The sequence below is a fragment of the Athene noctua genome, chromosome 3, assembly GCF_965140245.1.
Source record: "Athene noctua chromosome 3, bAthNoc1.hap1.1, whole genome shotgun sequence".
NCBI lineage: Eukaryota > Metazoa > Chordata > Aves > Strigiformes > Strigidae > Athene > Athene noctua.
In genome coordinates, this window is record NC_134039.1 from 20,375,279 (window position 1) to 20,400,086 (window position 24,808).

The window sequence follows — 24,808 nt, forward strand, 5'->3', positions numbered from 1 at the left end:
GTGTTGTCATCTTTTGCTGATTTGAATAAGCCACGTCCTTTCCCCTTCAGCTCATCCTCTGAAAAACATTAATTTGCTCCAATGCTACCATCAAAAAAATGTAAAAGAGTTGTGTAAAAGAGTTGGTGATGAGATTCATCAAAAGGTCAGATTAAAAAACAAGCAGCAAGCACTGCATATGGTTTCTACAAAGCCCACTGCAGGTCACCTCCTAATTTCAGACTGTATCTGAATGCCTATGTGCATGTCAGTGCAAAAGTATTGCTTGTAGCCACTTTGCTTTCCTCTCAGCAGGCTAAATTACAGCTCTACAGATGAAACTGCAAGGGTATCCCAGAGCCCATCCAAGCACACTTCATTTTGATTTTTTTCTTTTCTTTTTGGCAAACAGCACCCAGACACTGTTCTGGTGTCATCAGGTCTCCTGACAACGTGAAACACACTTTAAAGAGCCCACTGACAGATGGATTAAATTTAAAGCATGACTACGGAACAGCTGCTGCTGATCACTGGCTTGTAAAGTGAACTCATTCATCACAAAATATTTCAGAAGACTGAACAGAAACAGAACAAATGAATTTGAAGAAGTATGGGAGGTGTGGTGTTAACCTTGGAGAAAAAGTGTCAGATGTAAAAAGCACAGCTATGGTACTGCTATTAATTTATTCTTGCAGATGCTGGCTCCACTCTATTAGAAGCATTCTACAGATTCTCAAAAATCCAGGAGGGAAGCCTGAATGAGGTATTAGAAGACATAATTAAATACTCCTTACTGAAAGTGATTTTAACTAAGTGAGCCACTGAAAGGAGCTGAAAGAATGTTTAAATTGTGCTGGGAAAAACTTGAAGATGACAACCTTCAAAAACCTGCTGGAGGGAGTGGAGGTTATTTCCCCAACTGCTCTGACTCTGCAAGAAATCCCACCGATCGTACAAGGGGGCCATGCACTCTGCCTTCATCACCTTCACATTAAATACTGCAAGCGGCCTTACTGCTTTTAAAACGTTTTCATCTTCCTCTTTGATCTTTCAGTATGGCTGCAGTCAAGAACAAGACAACGTTTAAAGTACATAGCCTTACAAATGAAACCACCAATTACGATGGTCTCTGCAGAAATAGGGAGCTGACACAGAACTGAGTAATTCACACCTCCCCCCCCCCCCCCCCAGGAATTATGAAGCTAAAGTTGACATTTTAAAACGTCACTCTATTTGTCATGGCCACTGGATTATCTCTGAGTGACTCTGTTTTTCCCAGAGTACTTCCTACAAGTTACATATGGGGCAGCTTCACAAACATTGGGAACAAGGGTAATATGCAGGGAAGAAAGTTCTCCTTGAGCTGCCTCAGATGGCAATTCATTCTTGTCAACCCCTGCCAGGGTTTTCCATAGCAGGGGAGAAACAAATCAAGTTCCCAATACTTTCTTGAAGGCAATTCTTTACCTAGAAGTGCTGTAACTTCTTCAGACAACTGTACCATCAAACTATACTTGTACCAGCACTACTTCACGAGGAAAGCACGTAAGCCTCACATGGAATATTCATACACATATTCTAATTTTCACACATTTTTGTGTCAATATGCAGTTGTTACATCAGATTTTTGTATCTTAATATGAAAAACACTCAGATATTTCAAGCTGCAGCAAATTTAATAATAATTTGTTGTAACAGTTATTGATAAATGTAGAGTAAAAAGAAACAATACTAACCCACAGACAGGTCCCCAGGTTTTTTCCTCAGTACAGAAAATGAAATCTTTGCAATGGTAAGGAAAAAAAAAAAAGAAAGCTCTCCCAGATACTAGCATTTCCCTCTTTCTTCTACAGACTACCTTTGTCAGTTTCTCTACCTACTATCCTTCCTTAAGCCCAGGTAACAAGACAAAGCTCAGGTGTCATAAGCTTGCGCAAATAAGGCGTATCAGCTACCCTGCAACTCCCCTTCCATGCAATGGAGAAAAGCTACTGCTTTGCCATCACATAGTCTCCAGCTACCTGGTATGAAAGCAATGTGAGGAAGTGATCAGTAGATTAAGACCACCTCAATAACTAGCTCTAAGATAACAGTTTTGTTAACTCATTTTCTCATTTTGGGGAGCAGCCGAACATTGCCAGGATATACTCTGATGTGGGGGTGAAAGGCCATGAGCTCAGCAGCACTGTTTTATATGCAAGACCAAGGCACATGCGCACTCTTGCTCACACACCCTCCACAAAGATTATTCATCACCACAGCAACCTCTCAAAACAAAGGTGGAAGCCAATTCAAACAGCCCTGTTCCTCTGATGACAGAGGATGAAGGGTGCTCTCTGTGTGCACCTACAGAGGGCTTGTTTGCTCGGGTTTGTTTTTATGTCATTGGATCTCATTTACTAATTTAATTTTCAGCAGTCCAGCATGCATGCCCAGAGCAGAGGATGGCCATACTTCAGCATTTAACAAAAAAATTCTATAGCCCCAGTTAAAAGGACAGAGAAGAACTCAATGATGTTCAATTCGTTCCTGCCACATGGCTGAGCAAATGCTATACTCTATTACACAAACCCACGATCACCCCACCTTTCCCTATGTACCAGGAATAACTGCACTAAAACAAACACCCGACCTAAAAACAAGAAAAACCCCAGCCTGTTTAACTACCACTTCTTCCTTCCTCTCCCCTCACTGCTCCTTTTCTTCACACCCTCTTTCACTCTGTGGTAGCTTAACCATTTTGGATATGATAAGAAAATCCAACCAAGACAGTAAAATAATTGTAAACTCAGCATAAACAAAAAGCAGAGTGTCTCTTCACTTCCTGAATATGGAAAGAACAAACCCCAATGCTTCCTCAAGTCATCTGAGAAAAGAGATTATGATCATTTCAAAACCTTTGCAACTACAAGCCAGGAGGAAAAAACACTGTCTGTAATGACAAGCTGTCAACACTCAGCAAGCAATGCAGCTCTTACTCATGACACTGATCCTTTGCCTGCAGAGAAGAGCACGTGGGCATCAGCAGCCACACCACATGCAATGGCAATACTCAAAATGCACAGATTTCTCTATCTTTTCTAAAAGCAAATCTCCCATCTGAGCAGCCAGGTCCTGACATGAGAATGCCTTACATTATCTTCTGGATTTAAAAGATAGGGTAACCTCACATTCTGAAATGCAGGATTGAAAGAACCCAATGGTTCCAAGGAATTTTATTTTTTAAATGGAAAACACAGGTGACTGGAGCAGATAACACAAAGTCTCAAAGGTTAAGACCCATTTATTCTCATCAAGAAGTAAATTAAGCTAAATTTTGCTGTGGTGAAACCACCAGAAACACCCATTTAGCTTCAGTGATTCCACGGATCTAAGCAAAACATATGCTAACAAAGAATGGTTTGTTTATATCAACTATTTAAGCTAACATTTTTCTTAAGTTTCAAAATAATAATTGATAGCTGACCATTAATCATTTGAAGGCTTATGATCTTTTACAATTTCTGGCTGCATTTCAGCATCCCAGCAATGTAAACACCTGGGGCAGGAGGTTCATTTACCTGATTCTACAATAGTTGTATTAGCCAATCACTTTGGTGAAATACTGATCTCACACCAAAAGATGCCTCTAATTAAGAGGAGCTAGAAATGCAAAAGAAAGAAAAGGATTTTAAAAAGTATGATAAAATGCAGATTACAGATAAAGATTCAAGCTGCAGTTTCAGAAGAGCACACTGAGTTTTGCAGGTAGCAAAAAGCAACAGAGTACGACTGAAAGCAAAGTACAAAATGTCATCTAACCATAAGAGTAGGACTCTCTCCACATATCCTGTGCTTGAAGATCTATGTTCTATTACTACAGCACTCTCAGAAAAAGACAAAAACCCTGCATTTGAGCTCACACATGTTTCTTAAGTGCAGCCATAGGCAAACCCTTCAAATTGGATGTATAGCACAAGGTGATTTATGTCATCGTGTAATCAGGTGTTGGCTGACTCAATCTTTATTTGTGCAGTGCATTTTCAATGTACTTTCCTGATGATCTTGGGTTTCAAAAGAAGTTCCTCCACATGAAGATGCTTTCCACCCACGCTACAGGGGAGCAAAGGTTTTTGCCTTCTTTGCCATGCTGGCATTCAAGCTTGTGAGTCAGACTGGGACCACAGATATGACATACAGCAACTAGTCTTAAATTTGGGACCGTCCTGACCAAGGCATAGACATGCCGCCACTGCAAGAGAGTAATTTTATCTACATGAAATTATTAGGCTTCTAGAAAATCTGTAGTTTCTAATTTCTAATAGTTGAAAATACTAACTGGTGAAAAAAAGTGTACCCACCAAAGTGATAATGATTTTAAATAAAAAAAACACCACTTCAATTACTACCTTGCTTTCTGTTTCTAAGCACCTAGAAAATCAATTGCAACAATTTTAAAACCTTTCTCCTCCAATGCTGCTGGAGTTAGCACTACAGTTGTTCTATTACTTAAGCACTGGGGTTCAGAGTTCTTCAGTAGGATAAAGGAACTGGGTCTATCTTCAGCAGTTCTCAAGACAACAGCTGTTAATGCTTGAACTGAAGTGGGAAGAGCAGCAGTAATGAGAATGAGGAGAACTTAAGTACAGGTATCTTCCAACTTGCAAAAACACAATGGATACTTCACAATAGCACCAAATCTGTTTTCCCAAAATTTCCCTTAATTAAACCTACTTGTTTTAGCCTAGTTTAACAGACTACTGGACCTTCAAATAATGTACTGCTCTGCCTTTGCCTCCTCCAGCACAGAGCCAGAATTACCCTCATAATTTTTCAGGCCAGAGCACTTTTACAACTCCATTGCTAATCAAGCTAGCACGTACAGCTCAGTATGGCGCTGACCTCCACGTTTTTGTCCAAATATTACAATAAGCACTCTTAACAACATAGTAAAGACCTGAAAGAGTCAGACAAGAGCCCGGGACATGTATCGATCTTCCCACAACTGTCCTTACAGGGAGCTCCTTCTACCTTCTCAAGAAGATAACTTCAAGTGGTTCTGCTTAAAGCAGCAATCTTCACCTCTGATATTCATAGGAAGATTCAGTATCTGACGCTGAGCTGTACCGTACCGATGTTTTAATGGGACTCCATCCACATACAGAGAGGCTACTTTCCCCAAATTTCACAGAGATGTTTAAATGATTAGCAATAGCTAAGGGCACATGTGTTGTTTCTAACAGTGAACGTGTGCTTTGCAGACCAGGCTGCATCTCATCAATAATTCCTTGGTGCAACACTCCTGGGAAGACAGCAATCAGCCCAGCATGACAGAGCCTTAAATAAAACACGGTGTTACAAGGTGCAAGGCAGCACTCCACACATTTGCTGTCAAAGAATCACAGCATTTCAGCTGTTGAAAGAAGCAGATTGCCATTGTTTTATCAAGGAAAATCACAGATGGGAGAAACTGACTGGAAACTACCTTCCCCTCAAAAAAAAAAATAAAAAAATTACTAGCTATTATCTTTTGCAGAGAGAGTGTCTAGTATTGAACTGAAGACAGAATCACACTTCAGAAGTCAAAACAAGCACGATCTTTTCTTTACAGAGCATCTTCAAAAGGAAGCTGTGGATGAAGTTTTTCTGCACACAGCCACACAGAGATTTAAACAGGAAAAAAACCAAACCCATGCACTTACATAAAAGGCTTCAGGGAGTTTCATTTTCTATTCTGCTGGAAAGGGAGTGAACAAGCACACGCACACAGAGACATATGCATTTTTAATCATCCTCATGCTGACAGCAGTCAGTCAGTACTTCTGTTATCAGAGCCCCACAGATTGTATTCCCAGGCTATGAAGCGCTAAGGCAGAGGGTATAAAACCTCCTCTGATAAAAAAGGCATGCTGATGCCTCTAGTACAACACACCAACTGCTACAGATTTGAAGTTTGGCCTCACCAGGATGTTACTCATTCAGAGGGAAAGAAAAAAATAATCCATAAACATAGAAACAAATAGTAAGGATTTCTAAGATTAGCTGGTAACCTGGATCACTCATATTCTCTAAACTTGTCAGTCACTCTCTTGGAAAAACGTGCAAGACAGGTGAGTCTTTGCATCAAGAAACTTACAGTTTGCAAAAAGGTGCTGGGAGAGGGAGAGGGGAGATGCATTTACGTAAAACTCACCAGCGATGACTTGTGCTAATGCCACGTGCCTAGGATTAAAACTTCAACCCAGCTAGATGCTGTCCCTGCCACTGCTTGATTCAGCTCAAGTGGCTGGCATGTCTCCAGGGTCACTCAGAAGCCAGTGGCCCAACAGGACAAGTCACTGAAAAATAGAAAAGAAACAGGTTCAGCTTTGCAATTCCACTGTGCATTACACAATCAGTTAGACTTCCTAAGTACTGACTTCCTAAAATATGATTCCCCTTATTGCATGAGAACGAAAAGTACATTTCTGACTAAAGTTCATCCCTTACTGTCAAGTGTGAACTTTCTAGATACCAGTAATATCAAAAAGAACTCTCTGTACAGCTAATGAGAACCTCATAGTCAGGATACCTAGGCAACCTCCACCCTAAACCCTGCTTTCAAGTACAGTTTGGGGCTGGATCCCTCCTCAAGAGTGCGATGAGGAGTTTACAGAGCCGTGGACCTGACAGTCTCAGCAGAGCTGAGAAGGCTGCAAACCCAAAGGGAACAAGCGTGCAACATGTTCATAAACGCACTTTGTAAAAGCTTGGCCAAGCGTAAGAATGGAGGTACTGGTGAGAGCGGAGCCCCTTCCTCACCTCACACCCCTGGCCCCGTCAGGAAGCAGCTTGTGTTTGTGCAGCCCCGGTGCTCTAGAACTTGGCCATGGCCAAGGGGCAAGCAGCCCAGGGTTGAGCTCACAAGGCACCAGCAGCCACCTGGCCCAAATGGGAAAGAGATAGGAAAAAATGTGTTTGTATTGAGAGAAACTGGGGACAGCTCAAAAAACTCCCCACAAACCAGTGGGGGCTGAAGCCCATAGGGTGCTTGGGGAAGGAGGATGCAGGAAAGGAAGAATAAGGTGAAAACTAAGACAAGAGGCAGAGGAAAGAGATCGCAAATGCTGTAATTTTTTTTTTTTTTTTTTTTTTTTTGAAGGTGACAGTTATGGTGTTCTCCCATTTTCTCCTCAAATTTTTGCCACCCCTCAATTTTGTATCTGATATTCAAGAGTTCAGACAAGCTTAGTTCTTTTCTATTTCATTTTTTCAGTCACATCCAACACTTTGTTCTAACCTAGTTGTACATAAAAGTGGCTTCCAGCTTCATAGCTGCACCATCCCAGGCAATGACCAGTCCTTCAAATTTTGCCAAACCTGCCCTGTTTACAGTTGAATTTTCTTATAAGCTACTCTCTTTGGGACATCATTTTGGCGTTATCCCAATTCTGTGACTTCTATAAGAGTTTTCATTCCCCCTCCCTTACAGGGTCAGCCCTGCAGTGATGTTTTCCATTTTACGATAAATTCAATTAAAAATAATTAAAAAATACAGATCAACTTGAACAAAATTAGAATTAGGATGAAGTAGTAACAAGTCAATCCAGTAACAGGGCAAGTAGCTATAGCTCAATTTGTTCAGTATGAATTGATCCAGTAGTTGCATATTATAATAATACAGGAAGAAGTATATTGAGCTAGTTTATGTACTGAGCCATATCAAGTTGCTTACTAATATGACCAGATTATAGTGGTGGTTTATCTGTTAATCTAATTCTGTCAAAACCTTAACATTCTAATATTTTATGGGGAGACAGGCAATTAATAATTTACTGACCAGGAAACCCACATTGAAGAAATGATAACACATGGACACAGCACATTAATGCAGCATAGCTTGTCTTCCATCCATACCTCATTTCCCAGCTGTGAGTCTCAGCTCACTGCCTTAGGCAAGACCCTCTACCCCTCCATGCCCATTTTCTCCCTTGCAAAACATGGATATAGTCTTCTTGATAAAATATGAGTGCAGGTGATGAGGAGCACTCTAAAAGCCAGGTATGACTAGTAGCACATCCAATGCTTGCCAATACTCTGGGTCACCATAAGAGGGTTGCCACTGATTTCACAGAGGAACCAAGGTTAAACGTTGAAAAAGCAACAGACAAAAAAGCCTTCAGGAGCAACCACAGTGAGACCTTTGTGTGTAGGTCCTTCTCTCTCAAAAGGGCAGGGAGGCCAACACAGCCACCTGAGGAAATAGGAAAAAAGGACATGCTCAAAAAGTTAGCTCTAAATAAAACAGGGTCATCTATAAAGACAGGGGAATAGGCTTGTCTTCATGTGTACATATACATACACATATATATGTATACGTATGTATGTAAAAAAAGAGGGCAGACTACACCTCTTTTCCAACAGTAACTTCTGATCTCAGTAGCTTCTTACACAGAATTTAGTTTTTCTCAGTATTATGGAAGAACTAAAGAATTCTGACAAGAAAAAAAGTACCAAACACTAGCACATTCATTGTTTCCAAGCTCCTCATCTCCAAAGTTTGTGACATGTTTTGGGATTCTTATCTGAGAGCCAGTGTAAAACTGAAAAGGAAAAAACAGATTTCACTGATGAGTCTCTGAGCTCCTCCTTGCTAATGTGATTTTACTGTTTGCAGCCCTGGACATGAATACAGTTAATGAAAAATGACTGTGCAAACAAAATATCAGATAATGATGGGAGTGGGAGGGAAGGGTGAAATAATTGTGTGGGTGGCTTGGATTGGATTTGGCATCAATTAGAAAAATTGATGCCCTCTTAATTATAGGAAAAGATCTTTGGTAGAAAGATAAGAGACATGACAATCAAAACACCTTAGTCTTCGAATTTAAATGGATGGAAATTGAAAGTTCACAAGTTGGGATTTTTGTGTGGAAAAACAAACTTAGCTCTTTCTCAGAAATTGCATCTGAATATTTGAAGTGAGCTGAAGGCTTACACACAGCCATTACAGCAGAGATTTGTTCTGCTTTTAACACTCCCTGGGAATACTGCTTACTACAAGTAGGACTGCCTCGTACAAGGTACAAGATTTCTTTCACTTCCCCTCCAGTAAGAGCCCAAATCAGTAGGAGTTACAGCCACTTCAAGAATCAGTCCAATAACCTATCAACATTACTTAAGATCCTCCCCTAATTGGTTCCACTCAATATATTATCTAAAGAGGGCACTAGAGATTGCTCCCTGTTTAATTAAGGTTGCACAGCACACATTTCTTTCCCTGCTCTTATTTGCTATTCCAGCAGCTTATGCCAGATTCTCACATTAGGAGAAATGCCTAATTAGAGTAGCTTAATAATATCCTTTCAATTAAAAAAAAAAAAAAAAAAAAAGCAAAAGGGAAAAGGACATCTCTCTATAAAACTCACACACAATTCCTCAACTGTCAATAAAAAAAGTCCCTCACATTTCTGGATGTTTGACTACTACACCATACTTCTACAGCCTTTTTAAAGTAACACCAACAATCATACAACCCATATTGACACCATCATTTCTACAATGAGATAGAACCACTTCTGAATAAGTGCTACTTTATAAACAGCATCTACTATCCTACAATTTATAATCACCATTTCTATTACTATTTATCATCAACAGATCTCAAACTGAGTTTAAAAGATTTAATTATACTGCCCAACTACCTCTGCAGATGTGACTTACAAAGTGAAAGCACAATTCAAGGCAGAATTTATTCAGGAAATAGGAACTGTGATACTTAATCTTGCAAAGTAACAGAGGGATAATTTAAAGTAAGGTATCTACAAAGAATAGCGTGTGTGCCAAGAGATTGTTTGTATTGGTTTTGCAAAGAAGGGACAGAATGTTCTCATCCAAAAAGCCACAAAACAAACTCCCTGAACCAATGTGAGTTTTATTTTTGCTTCTATTTAATCCAAGTACAGCCCTGTGAGACTTACTTAATAAGAAAAAAATAACCAAAACCTTCAATTAATTTGGCATAGCCTTGTCTTGAAAAAGCACAGTCACACCTTTCAAAGTGAGTGGAACTGGCCAACTGAACAGATCTAGAACCACTGCTGCTCTGTGAAATTATAATAATAGACAGGAAAGTGTGTCTTTGGACCATGTTTTTACCATTTTTTTCCCCACAGAATTCTAAGCAGCTGTAATCAACTTTTTTTTTTTTTTTAATGCTAGTTTTTTGATGCACACCAGTAGGGTTTGACAATGTGGAGATAAGAGATGCAGCACGTTGAGATAATAAAGAAGCACAGAGAAAAGAACCTGAAGTCATCAAATACCAGTTTATCGAACATAATATTTTGTTCCTAAATCAGTCACATGTGTCTTCTAGGAAAAAAAAACCCCACACAACCCACCACCAAAAAAAAAAAAACCCACAACCAAAAAACCAACCAACCAAACAAAAAAAACACCCAAACAACTTCAGCTTGGCTTTTACTTTTGCCTTTCAGGAGTTGATGGTTAATTCCACAGGGAAAAGCTTCTTCGCAAGGCAAAGAGAAAAGCATTACTGGCAAGGTCGAAAGAGACAACATATAATTTAGTGTGATGTTTTTTATAAACCCTGTTTAGAAATAGTAATGGATTTAAAATAAATACAATTATATACACCCTCTACCCTACATGAGGACACTGAGCCCCAAAAACCCCACATTTATGTCTAACTCTATGACAGTCCTGTTTACATGTATATTTGTGAAAGTTTCTTGACTAACAGAAATCCTCATTTAACTAAACATACAATGCAAAACTACTTCCAGAACCACTAGAAGTACAGTTTTTCCCCATCAATGTTCCATAGGAATATTTGTTATATTTGCCACACAAATGCCCATCTCTTCTCACAGTCTCATGGGTTGAGACACTGCATCATTTTGCCTGAAATGGGCAGAATGCCAAAAGAGACAGAAACCTCTACACAACTCGTACACAAGTCAGACACTTCTTAAATGATAATATTTAACAATATAATTTCAAAATGCTGCACTACAATCTTGCTGTAGAAGAGTCATCCTAAACAGACCAATAAAATATCCCCCAGAACTGGGAAGGACAAAAACCTAATGTAAAGACAATAAAACTACAAAATATATTTCACGTTATACTGATACAAAGTGTCCTAAATCTGAGTCAGATGTTGAAAAGTTGTCCATCCTCATTGTCATGGAAGTTCAAAATTGCTATCATGGTGGTTTTTTCCTATTATTACTATCCTTTGAATGTTTATACCTTCCTTGGTTCTGTACATTAATGTCAGACTCGTTTTTTTAACAGCTGTTAGATGTTTTCAGCAGTTATTTACTTGTTACTGTTTCCTTGTTTACATTTGCCTTTTTCCCTGACTTCAATTTCTTGCAGGATGAACTATGAAATCTGTTTTAGATTCCTCCTACCACAATGTTCAGGTTTCAAGCTCTGCAAGGATCAGGTTTATTCCTTGGAAAACCAATCAGTACCATTTTTATTTTGTTTTATTTTGAAATAGTAAACAAACTATATTAGTCTCAGTGTTTATAAAAGTTGTTTTCATATATTGAACTTGGATCCACTTCTAAACTTGAGCACATAAAAGTTATACTGGCAAATATATTCATACATAAACCCTCATACTCCCTACCAGAGGCATACCTTGGTAGCATTCCTAAAAGTATCTTTTTTAAACTGAAGTAAAGAGTGATTATTAAAAAAGACTCACATGGTTAAGTTTCTGCCTTTCTGAAGTCAATAGATGGTTGGTCTTACATTTCAACAGACCTCGGATTTCTTGTTAGGGCTACAGAAGACAGATCTGTCTCTTCAGATACATGCACGTGGTAAGCAAACAAAACTGAGAGCAGCATATTATTCAGGAAGATTAGATTACTGTATTCAAATACTGTTACAGACTTTAAAAGGATGTGCATAGAGGGTATTGCTGTGGGGAACAGATACATGCATGTTAGTGGCTCAAGCATAAATTCCCTGCCTGCTCCCACAAAAGGAGATTGCAAGATCATGAACACTCTTGAAAACTACGTTGACTCTTGACCTCTGACAAGGACTGATGTAGCTTAAAAGATGTGTGGGAAGCATCACATACAGTATTGGAAAAAGCAGTAAGAAAAACAATTTGGTTTTTTGAAAAGAAGCAGGGGGCATGAGAGGGGGAAGGTGTCTTTCCAGTTACTCTGAAGGGGGTTCGGAGCAGAGCGGCTCAGCCCTTGATTCCCAGACTTACTGTGTTCTAGGTGATTTGAAGAGCATTTTAAATTCCAGATACTACCTTGCGGTAAAAACACCCATCGTATCCCTGTTCACCATGCAGATAGTTTGCATTCCCTCTGCACCACCCAAAGATATTTCATTTTCTTTCATCCTACTGCTGGCTTAGAAGGGGATGTTGTTTGCCACTGATGCTCAGAGCAGCAGAAACTAGATTGTGAGAAGTAACTGTGCTAGTTCTTCTAGCTGACCAATTTTGCTCAATTTTCCTGTTCAGCAAAGGGGAAAAAAAACCAAACAGATGACATTCCACCCAAACAGAAAAACAAAGAGGATATGCATAGACTGTGGTAAAACAACATCCATCCTTTGCATGTGTCAGTACTAGAGCCTACCAAAATGTCCACTGTCCTCAGTAGTGAAGAAAATGAACTTTTCCAGCTGCTTGCTATCAACTCCTTCTTTCTCTAGCCCTCTTGTAAAATAATAATCCAAGCAACCGTCCCACTGCAGCCTGAAAAGTCAGGTTCCTCTTATTTTTTCAGAAAGGCAAACTGCACTATACAAAATGTCCAATATTCATACTGAAATTTAACGAATAAACTTGTTTAGAAAATGTGCTGATCTTGCCTTGTGTAAAATTATTTTAGCTCATTTGTCTTGAGACTTCTAGTGACGTGGAGGAAGGAAGCTGGAAAAAAGGGAACACCTTCACAAGGACGAGGATGGGGAAGCAGCACAAAGGAGCAGTAACTAGATAGTTAAGACGACGACTCATGGCCAAAAAAGTGAATGACTGAACATTTGACTCAGACCAGTATAAATTTAAAACTGTGTAGTTATTATCCCTTCCTGAACCTGACTCTTCCTAATTCTGTTATAATACTGCAAAACTGTGTCAGCAGAAATATCTTGATTCTTTTCTGTTTATCAAGGAAAGAACAAAAATCAGGCAGGTTTTTGAAATCACTTCTACAAAGAAAAGCACAGACGGTTCAACATCAATACACCTACAGAATTTCACCACACTATGGCCACTATGGTAATAAAAGTTATTTCAAGCACAGCTGAGGAGCAGGGAAAGTTTCCCCATCATGATGTAATCAGAAGTTACTTCCAACCTATATCAAAACTTGGATTAATGAAATTTTTATCTCAAAAGAAGACAGAGCACACCACAGATATGGCCTCTGAAACACCTAAAACTTGTATCAAGCTCATATAATTTTTTTCCACACTCAAGCACATCAAGTCACATAGTTTATACTCAATAATAGACCCAGATACTCTTCATCAGTACATACCATCCTTTCCCCAGGAATCACAAACAGGTCCAATATCAAGACAAGTGGATACCACAACTTTCAATTAATCTCCTCATTTTCCTCAAACACCATTTCTTACCCATGCCTTTACATTTATCCTAATTAGAATCACTCATGTTAAGAGTTCATCTAGTTCACTGAGTTCAAAGCATTGCAATGTAAGCGATGTTTTCCAGTCTCTTTTGAACTTGCCTCTCACAGTAATAAAGCTTCTGCTCCAACTCAAAGCAATTTGTTACACACTTCAGCACCTAATATCCATTTTTCTTCTACTCCATCATTGGTACTGATCACAGTCTTCAAACTTGTTATTTTCTGTACCTCTACTTCATTAATGTATCAGAATTTAATGTGCTTCATTGTATCATATTCCAAGTTAAATCATCCTAAAAATCAATAAATTATGAAAAGCAAGGTTTGTAATAGCTTTCATTAGTCTAGTAACACAGCGGCGTGAAAAAAAAAAAAAAAAGGCAAACCTGTTTTTAGGCCAACTATCAAGTCTGATGAAAAAAGCAGTACATTATTTTGTCAAAAAAAAAATCAAGAACCTAATAGTCTGCCTACTCTGTAACAATGACAACATGGCAATTTTCTTGGGGCCACTCTATTCCTTCAGAAGAATCGGGAATGTTCTAATTACTAATTCCCATAAAAAACAGATTCAAACAACAAAACGTATTTTTATACTACTTATCACTACCACTTTACTACTTCTATTGTTAGTTTCTACTGCACTAATACACATTATGAGGAGCAATCCAGTCTGGAGCAGGACTCTGGCCAGGACAGAGGCTCATGACACTCTGAAAGTCAAGGATTTCTAGAGACCGTGAGCTAAATATCCTCCTCAAATCCTACATGAGAATAACAAACATTACATTTCCTTTGCTGTAGGACAAGGTCCTCTAGTTCCATTTCCTGTAGGTGGTGTGCAAGCATGCACAGGGAGCCCTAAAATGGACAACTATAAATTAATATTCCTTTAATCAGTTTCTACCCAGCTACTGCCAAGCCTGAACTAGGAATCAGCTTTCTAAAAGATCACACTTCTTAAAAAGAACAAAGAACAACAAAACCCATCACTTACCTCCGTGAAGGCTTTCTTGATAATGTTTCTTTTATTGAAGCCTATTAGAAGTGAATGTTTTCAGTAATGTCTTGAAGTAATGCCCTTCTACAAGTTAAGGGTATACAAAAAGGAAATCCTCATGTTTAAATACATTCCAACTTCTCTTAGCAACTCTCCTGTTCTGTTTTATAATTTTGGAACAAGAGTGTCTGTCCTTGATCTGATCCCAGTTTCTTTTTGACTTTCTTCTATCATCTCATCTGTGCTTTTATTTGTTTTGCTAGTAAGGAGCTGCTTCTGCAGTGTGGCACATAAGCAAAAAAAGTCAAATTAACATTCATTTTAGACCAAGAGCAAGATTTATACCACAAACAAAAACAGGCCTAATCCTGGCCTAACTGATCATACATAAAAACAAACATGCAAAAAGCTCAACCTCCCTGCAAACCAAAAAAAAGCAGCCCAAAACACCATGGTTACATGGACACTTTTCCCTCGCTCTGTATTAACCTATCTGCATACCCCTTGTATTTTTGCCTGGCAATTATGACCAAAACACAAGACCCTAAAGCAACACAGCTAGTCAAATTTGGAGCCACACAGCCAGAATAAGGACATTAAAGTTCTACATGACCAGAAGGGACTTTTGTGCATCCCATCCAGAAGCAAAAAACATGAAAGCTAGAGGAAAGCCAGCCCATTAATGCCTAACATTTTGCCTTGCCAATATCAACAAAGTTTTTTAATTGTGTTTGGTTTTGTTCACTGCAAAGTCATGTATTATCATTACCAATGCTTAACACACTCAGACATAAGATCCTGCTGAACAAACAATTCCTAATCCAATGTTTCAGCATTTTAATCTTACCACCAGAAATCTACTGGGGAAAATAGATAAATAAAAGCAGAAATCCGCTCTAATAATTTAAAATATTGTTCATCACCTTGTTATTTTATGCATTCAAAGCTACTTTTAGACTTGCAATTGTGGCCATAAAATATCACATTTATGGTGCTGAACCAAAAAACCAAAACAAAATCCCACAGTGATAAACAAATTCAAGAAAAATGTCTCTAAAAAGTGTTTACTGTAGGCTGAAAGAGGTTATGCCACATCTTTGCATGGAGCAATAACCTCAGGGCCAAAATAGAAAAGATAGGAGGTTGTAATGGAAAAGCTGACAGCACAGGTACCACAAAATGCATTTTACACATGTGTATTACCAGGCTTGGAACAAAAGGAAACAGCTTTTGCTGTGTTCAAAGAAGGTTTAGAGCCAACCCATGAAGCTCCTAAACACCCCACTTTTCATTTCTTCTCTTCCTCAGCATCTATCTCCCTCCACAGAGCAGAAATCTGGCAACATATCCCATGGAATAGGACAATCCTGCAGCCTCAAGGTTTGCAGAGGACAATGAACATATCCCAAACAGAAGCTTCCTGTTTGGCAGTAAGGAAATCAGATTTTTCTGCTAGTGGAAGCAAGAACACAGCTCAACTGAAGTGGGTGAAACTGTGACCAAGCCAGCAAGGGCCCAGTCTCAAACCCTCACTAAATACAAAGGTCCGCCTGCAAATACAGAATGGCTGTGTATGTTGGGATTTTAATTAAATGTTAATGTCTGTATCATTGCAATTTATTAGATAATCTAATGAACCACAGCATAAGTTATTCACAGAATTGGACTCAGTGACCTGATCAGAAATCTACCAAAATCAAGGAGAGCAGCTGGGTACTCAGCAAACCACTCAACCTCTGTTACAGCAGAACACATCAAAGCAAAGAAGAAAATTTTATTAACTTTCCCAGGAACTATCATTTCTTTGGAACATTACAAAAACCAGAGAAGAGAGACACCCCTTTTTAAGCCTAATGGAGAAAGTAACAGTTACTAGCCTAACTGGCAGATGACCTTTACCAATTGTTTGCAGGAGATGATGAGGTGAGAAACTCGAGAAGCCTCTCCAGTATGTCAGGTAACCCACTGCATTATTTACATAGCCCAAGCAGAGTTGTTTGTCTTTAACTTCAAAACAATTTGTGCACCCTTATTAGAGTTTAATAATAAATCCACAGTTTCCCTCTCTTTGCCAGGATGAAACAAACACTGCTAAAATAAAGAAAGGGTGCACATGGGAGATGCACAGGGAAAAGAAGACAGAGAAACCTTTTGAAGCATCAAGATCGTACTCCGCAGGAAACAGTTTCATCTCCCAGGAGGCTCAAACACTGCTGTCAATGTCATGCCATGCCAAAAAGAAAAACCCAAATATAAACCATGTACTTCAGGTTGCCCACTTAGGACAGAAACCTATGAAATACATAAATTATGTCAGTGGTTTACACCAAGAACACCCTGTGTGCAAAAACTTCCTGAAAACTTGTAGGAATTGTTTTAAAAATAGATGAATGAAGAAGTGGGCCAAAGAGAAGTGACAGCTTTTCACTAGGGTGTTTGTAGAAGAAAGACCAAAGCTAATAGTGTCTTTCACCACTCTGGAGCATTGAAATCTAATTTAATGGAAAAAAAAACCCAAACAACAAGCCAAATCAAAAAACCTCTGGTGATGTCTATTTGAGTACAAATTTTCTTACGAGACATAAAAAGAAGCAATATGAAAGAACACTGCATATGCCCCTCAGAACCTAAAGTGGAGGGATGCCTTGTTGTTCTGAAAGAGGGCAATATTGGCCTGATGAAGACAAGTATTTTTAAAAGTTTCTATTGGATTTAAATCAAAAGAGCAATTTTCCTCAGAAACAATCAATAGACCCGGAGATGCAAAACTGATGTCTTTTTTGCTAAAATGCAGACATCCTCAGGACATTCAGTAATTCTGAATGGTCTCGCATGTTTAATGATTCCTAGCTCTGGAATTAAACGGAATATTAAGAATACATACAAAAAACACACATATAAGTGACTACCATCTTTTCCACTTTTAGTTTTGTCCCCTGCTAGCATATGGAAACTTTCACTATAGGAATTTTTTTCTAAATATTAATACTACTATTACATTTTCAAATTTGAACAAAACTATATACAGGCTTAGCATGACAAGACAGGCTTATCAAATGAGCTTTCAACTTACTTGTCTGAAAAACACTCTTCCCATGAAGACAAAAGGACAGTAGTCAGTGTATTACTGAAAATCTAACTTGAGTCTGAAAATTATTAAGTTAAACTGTATTTATAGAAATGTGACATTAAAATTTACATTTTAACCAGAAAAAGTAATGGTCTACTTGTCTAATGATCCTTTCAAGCTTTAAACTCTACAATATTACAATTTTCTTTTTTTTTTTTTTTTCCCCACTCCTATTACAGGCTTAAATTTCATTATTAATTTCATTTACTGGGCCTCTAGGAATTGAACAAACATAACTAATATATTAAAGTGAGAATTCAAACTTTGATTAACAGGCTTCAGGTAACCCTATGGGGATCCTCAAGTCCTTAAAAGAGTTAATCCTCATGTAAGTGTTCTGGCTTCAAACTCTGGGCTCTTCAGTGAGAACATGCTAAACTCTTTCCTCGCCCAAAGGAAAACAAAGATGTGGCAATTCTCCACAAAGAATTAACAGAGTAATAGCTGGATGTACAGTGAAAAGGTTAGTCTTGAAAGGCATAAATGCATCTTTCTGTAATTGGAGCACTGCTTATTCTGTTACACTAAATATTGCCTCAGAACCTCAACCAACTTAATAAATAGGCATGTAGCCTTGCCATCTCATAGTTATTTCAGAAGAATGATGCTCAGTCCAGGATTTTGAAGTTCTGAATACTTCCTTATAGGAAATTAATGTAGATGCAGGATGACTTCAAGTACAGCAGCAGAACAAAGATAGAAGTACTCAGTCTGTGTGCATTATCATCTTCTTCTGTGTGAGACTCAGGTAGCTGTTTTCTACCTACAATGTAAAAACACCTAAACACTTGTCTGTAATAGCTTTATCATGTATATATAAATTAACCAGGCAAATATTTGCTTAGTAGTGATGCTGGGCCAGTGACTTCAGAAGATCCCACAATTTATCCTTGTGAAAGTAGTGAGATTAATATACTCCACAGTCTGTAGAGCAAACAACATCAGAACAAATTCTCTTGGGGAAAAAAAGGCAGGAAGATGCTATATTTATAGAAATGGGAGTTTAAGTCACTTGGTTCATTTTTAAAAGACTCATTATTTATACCAATACTGGCAATGGTGGAATGGCTGCTGAAGAGACCAAGAAAAAAAAGTTCTGACCACAGTGTTGTCAACACACAGATCAGAATTAAAATACCCCCTCTCTGGTCTTGCAGTGAGTAGCAAGAGCACGGTGAAGCTTTGTCCCCAAAATGCTACTGATTTACATGAAACTGCCAGAAGTGAAAACTGCTTTCAGTGGGCAAAACCAAACACAGTGGGTGCAGATAGATTAAAAAAAAAGTAAATGCTTATTACCGAGCAGCAAAAATACTGCAGCAACAGGGAAATGATAATATTATGTTTAATCACCTGCCTTCCTGAGGGAAGTAAAAATGTTTTGCATACAAGACTTACTCAAAGACATAATAATTTACAGAATTAAAAACATGACATATTTTTCAGTCTAATTCTTTTCTAGGTACTTGAAGCACATTTTTGTTTGCGCTACAAGCACACAATGCTGATACAACAAAAAGCCTGTCAGCTCTGTAATCATATTTTTAAGTTCCAGTGAGACATGATTATGTGTTATTCCGGTTACATGTGGATTCTTCTTGACAGTGTGAAACCTGGCAGTCCTCTAGCCAGACACGAAAGTAGTAATTTCCCCATGTATCAATCCTTAGACAGTTCCTAAAAATCTAACTTTAGCTTGGCATATTGTTTTTAAGAAATCTGTAAATCCTTTGTGATTTGACTGTTTTCAGTATTATTTGCACTGTGAATTTCCTTGCAAAACCAGGGCTGAAAAAAAAAAAAATCACATTCCTCTGTCACAGCCCAACAGAGAACTTAGCATCCAAGCCATGAAGCCCAGCTGAACGCTGCCGGGCACAAGCACTAGGACACAGCAGCACATGCAGGAGCTCTGTGCTTAGCTTGTACCCCACAAGGAAGAAAAGATTAATATTAACGAGTCCGCACTACTTATTTTTCCCCTTTGTAAGCTGTTACAAACCCCATGTTTCACTCCTTTATGTTCCAGGTTAAGCAAGACTGCTGAACAAGGAGGCGGTTGGGCAAATGCTTCCCGCTAAATTTGCATGATGGAGGGGAAATATCTATGCCTTATACAGTTATTCTCAATCAGCGTCCCGGGGGTATAAATTGTACCTGTTCTACCCAGATGAATGGTTTTTTGCGTTCAAGTCAGGACTGAGATGCAAAGCATCAAAAACAGACTTCTAATTACAACTATGTAAAATATTACTCCACTCACAACTATCAAAGAACATAAAAGATAAGAAAAAAGAACTGTGGACATGCACAATAATGCCCTCTCCTCTGCTCCTAGCAAAGGCAGAAAGCTATGAGCTTTGTTTTTAGGAATACTTTCCATTTGCCTCCTCTTCAGGGACACTTACAGAGAAAACAAATTACCTATGGCTTCCAAGTTGGTAAAAGAGCTGCTCTGCAAACATGTCTCAGCATAAGGCCTCAGGTCACCACCCTAAACTTCTTTGTATCTCTAGCCTTGAGCAAGTTCAACTTGTTTACTAAAACTGGCTCAAAACAAAAACCAACCCACAATAAAAACAAAAATAACCTCTAAAATCTGTACAGGAATATGCTCCAAGGGCAAAGAGGAATTGGCAGTCTTAGTTGAGAACTAGATTACTGCCTGTGCTTCTGGGAGGAAAAGACAGGAAAAAAGAAAAGAAAAAACAAAAAAAAGGAAAGAAGAATCACCTCATGATATCCCAGCAAATGGAAGCTGTGGAGTTTTCCACCCCCTGAATTAGGAAAATGGCTTCTTATTGTCACGTCACAAAGTCACATGAAACCCCACCACAAGGAAGCTATTTGTTATTTTTTACCCCAAAGGCGCCACAGCCATCATTCAATGCTGCAATTAAACTGATGATGAGAAGCAGACAAAAGGGAGCTATCAGCTGGAACTGAATAAATATTTACAATGTCCCAACATACCTAACAAAAAGCCTACAAAAGCTGAATGTAGTAAACTAGCAGGATCTGACCATGGTGAGAAAGACTCTTACAAAGAATTTTTGGCATTATCAATTAGTCTAGGTGCATCTTGACCAAATGTGCACTTAGAACCAGCAATGTGGGCTGCTGTACCTCCTAGCCTCTCTTCTCTCTCACCCAAATGCACTCTAGAATGTGAAACCCACTGCTCTCTACACACAGCTCACAGATGGTGCTAAACCCCACAGCTAGACTGTAAAGAAACCCAAACCAAACACCACAACTCAATCCAGCTGCAAGCTCAGAGAGGCACCCAGCCCATCATCTGTGATCCAGCCTGTGCTCTGCCTGTTGACTGCTTGGGGGCACCCACATGGTTGGCCCGCAGCCCTACCACATAATGAGTGGTAAAACATCACTCAGAATAAGAGAGAACATCTTACACTGAAGAAAAAAGGCAGCAGCTCTCACATTCTTGCATGTGGGAGATGCCTGCATCTTAAAAAACAAGCCTCTTTTTATTAGAGCTTGGAAAAAAGCATAAAAAAATCAAAGAGGAGGGAGTTATTCTTACTAGATAATGTAAAAATATTTACACGGTGGTTCCTACCAATTCATCCCCATCAAGATTTCCTCCTCTCCTTTTAGTGCATATGCAGCCCCTTTTACTTCTGTTATCTTCTTAGGCAAGGGGTGATGAAAAGCAACTGCTTGAACCACCCTGGACAAGGTCCAGCCTCCAGGGCTCACCTGTGCAGTGCTTCAGAAAGAAGCAACACCTTGTCAGGGCACAGGACACCAGCTGCCAGTCACCAGAGTTTATGTCTGCCTGTTTTTAAAGCACAGGGAAGAGAAAGTGATTTTCAGGAGCAGAAACCCAGCAGTGCAGATAGTGCCCATCCAGCCCCTGCACCTGATCAGCTGAGTGTCTATGAGTCGTGCATAGCTCCTGCAGCGTCTCCTTCTCACAGCCACTGTGCTGATGGAGAGTGAACCATACTACCTGAGACCACCAGCTTGGGCAGCCCCTCCATCGCTGCCCATCAGCACCTGGGAAGCTCCAGAGCAGTATCTCCAGTTGCTCACTCAACAAAGAGTGAAAAAGAAGGCAGAGACAAACAGGATGGGGCAAAGGGAGGCAGAGACAGAGCGAGGGATTACTCTGTCTTAGTACACAAGAGATGATGTTTTACTGGAGTTCACAGACTTAACACATTTCAAGAGGGCTACTAGAAAGTGAAATGAAGTGTGCACACCTAATTCTGGTCCCAAATGGGATATACAACACACAGTTACCATAGCAACTTTCCTTTCAAGGTCCAGGGCAAACCAGATTTCTGATATTCTACTGTAATTGCAAGAGCAAAATGGACAAGATAACTATTGATATATTGTTATTTTAAGTACCTGAAAAAAACAAAGCAAAATAAATAAAAACATTTCACTTAAGATCATAAAACCACTTTTTTTTTTTTTTTCTGGGAAGTCAAGAAAAAACCCTATGCACAACAGATATTCAAAAGCAAGAGCCCAATAAGTTGGGGGGGGGAGGGTGGAAATCAAGAACAGGATGGTCCCCATGCGCTGAGAATTTGACATATAGCACACCTCCATTAGATGAAAGCACATCCTTTTACGTTATTTAGCATAAGAGTTGTAAAAGTGTGCAACGCCTAGTGCAATACCTCAAGGGCTGATCAGGTTATGACCTTTCTTTAAGATCAGGTCATTACTTCATACAGGAAACAAGACTTCACTTGGAAGAGATCTTTCATTCATTAATTAGCATTAGTGCTTTAGTAAACCAGTACTTCAATTTTAATCTCAGACAAAATTTCAACTGAGTCATCATTTCCTTTTATTCAATGTTCAAACCTGATGTGAAGGGATTCTATTAATTGTTCAGAAGCATCATAATTTTACTGATGGATGAAATTTTGTGTCTTTCTTTATAATACGATCATAATACTTAAGTGTAGCACCAGCAAAAAAACTGGCAAAGTTTGCCTTCCTTTGGGATAAATGGGGGAAAAAAAATTTTATATATATATATATATCTTGTTATCATCACAGAGAAAAAAAAGCTGGTGTTCCTGTAAAATATGACTCATTGAATTTTTGGGGTTTGTTTTTAATTTATTTTTAAAGGAATCTTAACAGCCTTTTTTTTTTCTTCAGGAAGTTTAAGGGTTGCAAAACTTCCTTTTCCTCTTGATATTATTATCTGTCAAGAAAAGAAAGAGCCTCCAAGCTGCTGCATCAAGAGGTTGGCATAACTGTAAGCATACCTTTAAAAGGCCAGTATTTAAAACAACAGTCACCACACTTGGTTTGTTACAGAGAAATAAATGGGTTATTGAGAGGTAGTATGAAGTTAGGAAGTCTGTCCTAACCATTCCCATCACTCTGAAAGTCACCTTTGCACTCTTATCAGCCATCAGCTTCAGACAAGATCATTGCATTACTGTTCTGCTCTGAACTCCATTTAGGGAAGAAGAAAAAGGTTAAATCAAGATTCATTTATAACTTTTAAGTTCTGTTAACCAACTGACTAGGTAAGCATTTCAGAGTGTACATCCTCTGTAAGTTGCAGAAATGTTAACCAGTGACATAAGTGCATGACAGCATCAGAATTAAGACACATCTACAACTTGCTGAGAGAGGGGGAGAAAGAAAAAAAAAAAAGAAAAAATTGGAAAAAAAAAAAAAAGACACTTTTTCAGGTCAGTTTTACGGTTTCTGAATGCCAGTTGTTCATTTTAGTACATCACTAGTCTCAAATGGTGAAGATACTGTCAATCAAAATACTCCTATTACAAGCAAGCTCCAGGCTTGTATTTAGGCACAGGAGTGAACAAAAAGGTAGGGAAAAATAATCTCTGTCCTGGGGATATATTTAGATATAATAAAGTGGAAGAATAATGAAGAAATTAAAATATACGGGTTCAGACACTACAGGCTTTTAAGAAGAGCAGTGGCAGAGTTATGTTAAGGGCCAGTTACAGCTCAAGTCACCCAGGGACTCCTTTTGCCTCTTTCTGCTCTTTTGGCTCTCAGCCCTTTTACAAGAGAAAGGTGACCATGTGCCAGCAGTGCTCATGTGTCCTGAGTGCTTCAAGGACCTTTAGAAGATAAGATGGAGAGTCGTGGCCTTCACTCTCCGGATCTGTATTTTTAAGAATCACTTTGCATACCTTCAGTGTATGTGTGGTCTCTCAAGAGCCATTACAGAGGTTTGCTTTCAGTCAGAGCTTTGCATCTGCCCTCGTGTAAGTTTAATTTCTGAAATGCTCATCCCCTCTCCCCAAAATGAGTAATCCCAATTTAGGTTCCTCTTGAGAGCAAATTTTAGCATCTTTCATGGTATAATCTTCAGCTAAAGCACTCTACTAAACTTTTATCTTAAAACAGTATTTTCTTGAATTGTCCAAAAATGCCACAGCCTGCTTTTATCGACGTGTAGGCAAAGTGCCCAACACTTCTTTCAGCTACAATGCAGCTCTCACCCTTAATTGTCCAAGCTCTCATGACTACAGCCATCTCTTCCTTTACTCTTGGGAACAACATTTGAATTTGAATACTGGTGCCTCATGTTTCATCCCTCTTAGATGAACCAGCATATCCATTTCCAGCACTAATAAGTTTAAATGAGTAATGACAGTTTCCAGTCATGCAGAAACATAGGCAGACTCAGATGTCATTCTCAAAATGGTAAATGATTTGAGAGAGAGCATCACAGCCAAATTGACAAAATAGGTATCTGTTTTTAAATGACTCATTAAAATCAAGGGCAGATCAAAGGGCCTGATAGCAAAATGATTATTAGAAAAAACACCACCAAACCCATATTTAATGTGTTAGAATCCCCAAGAAGGTAAAGCAATTTTAGTTTCAAACAAAAGTACTTGTCTTTGTGAGAAAATACAACTTACTATTAATTCAAGATAAAATCATGGTACTGGAGGTAAGCCAGTTTATTGTTTTCACAAGACACAGCAGACTGAACTTAAGATAACAGAAGCATCCCAGGGCTTTGCAAAAGAGGGATAAAAGCTACAAGCTCTAGTTTCCCGAGTGGCAGCACTGACATTCCCCACTACA

At 38.8% G+C, this 24,808-nt stretch overlaps 1 protein-coding gene across 4 annotated transcripts in view; it reads right to left on the minus strand.

Moving 5' to 3' along the window:
• The window catches only part of EPS8 (EGFR pathway substrate 8, signaling adaptor), a 140,038-nt gene that overhangs the window by 100,093 nt on the left and 15,137 nt on the right, over positions 1–24,808 (minus strand). For 3 of the 4 annotated variants that reach the window (XM_074902210.1, XM_074902212.1, XM_074902211.1), the window contains exon 2: positions 6,152–6,296. The exons of the other annotated variant lie outside the window; for it this stretch is intronic. The gene's annotated coding sequence lies outside the window, so the exon portion shown is untranslated. The remainder of the gene's footprint in view (positions 1–6,151; positions 6,297–24,808) is intronic. 4 annotated transcript variants of the gene reach the window in all.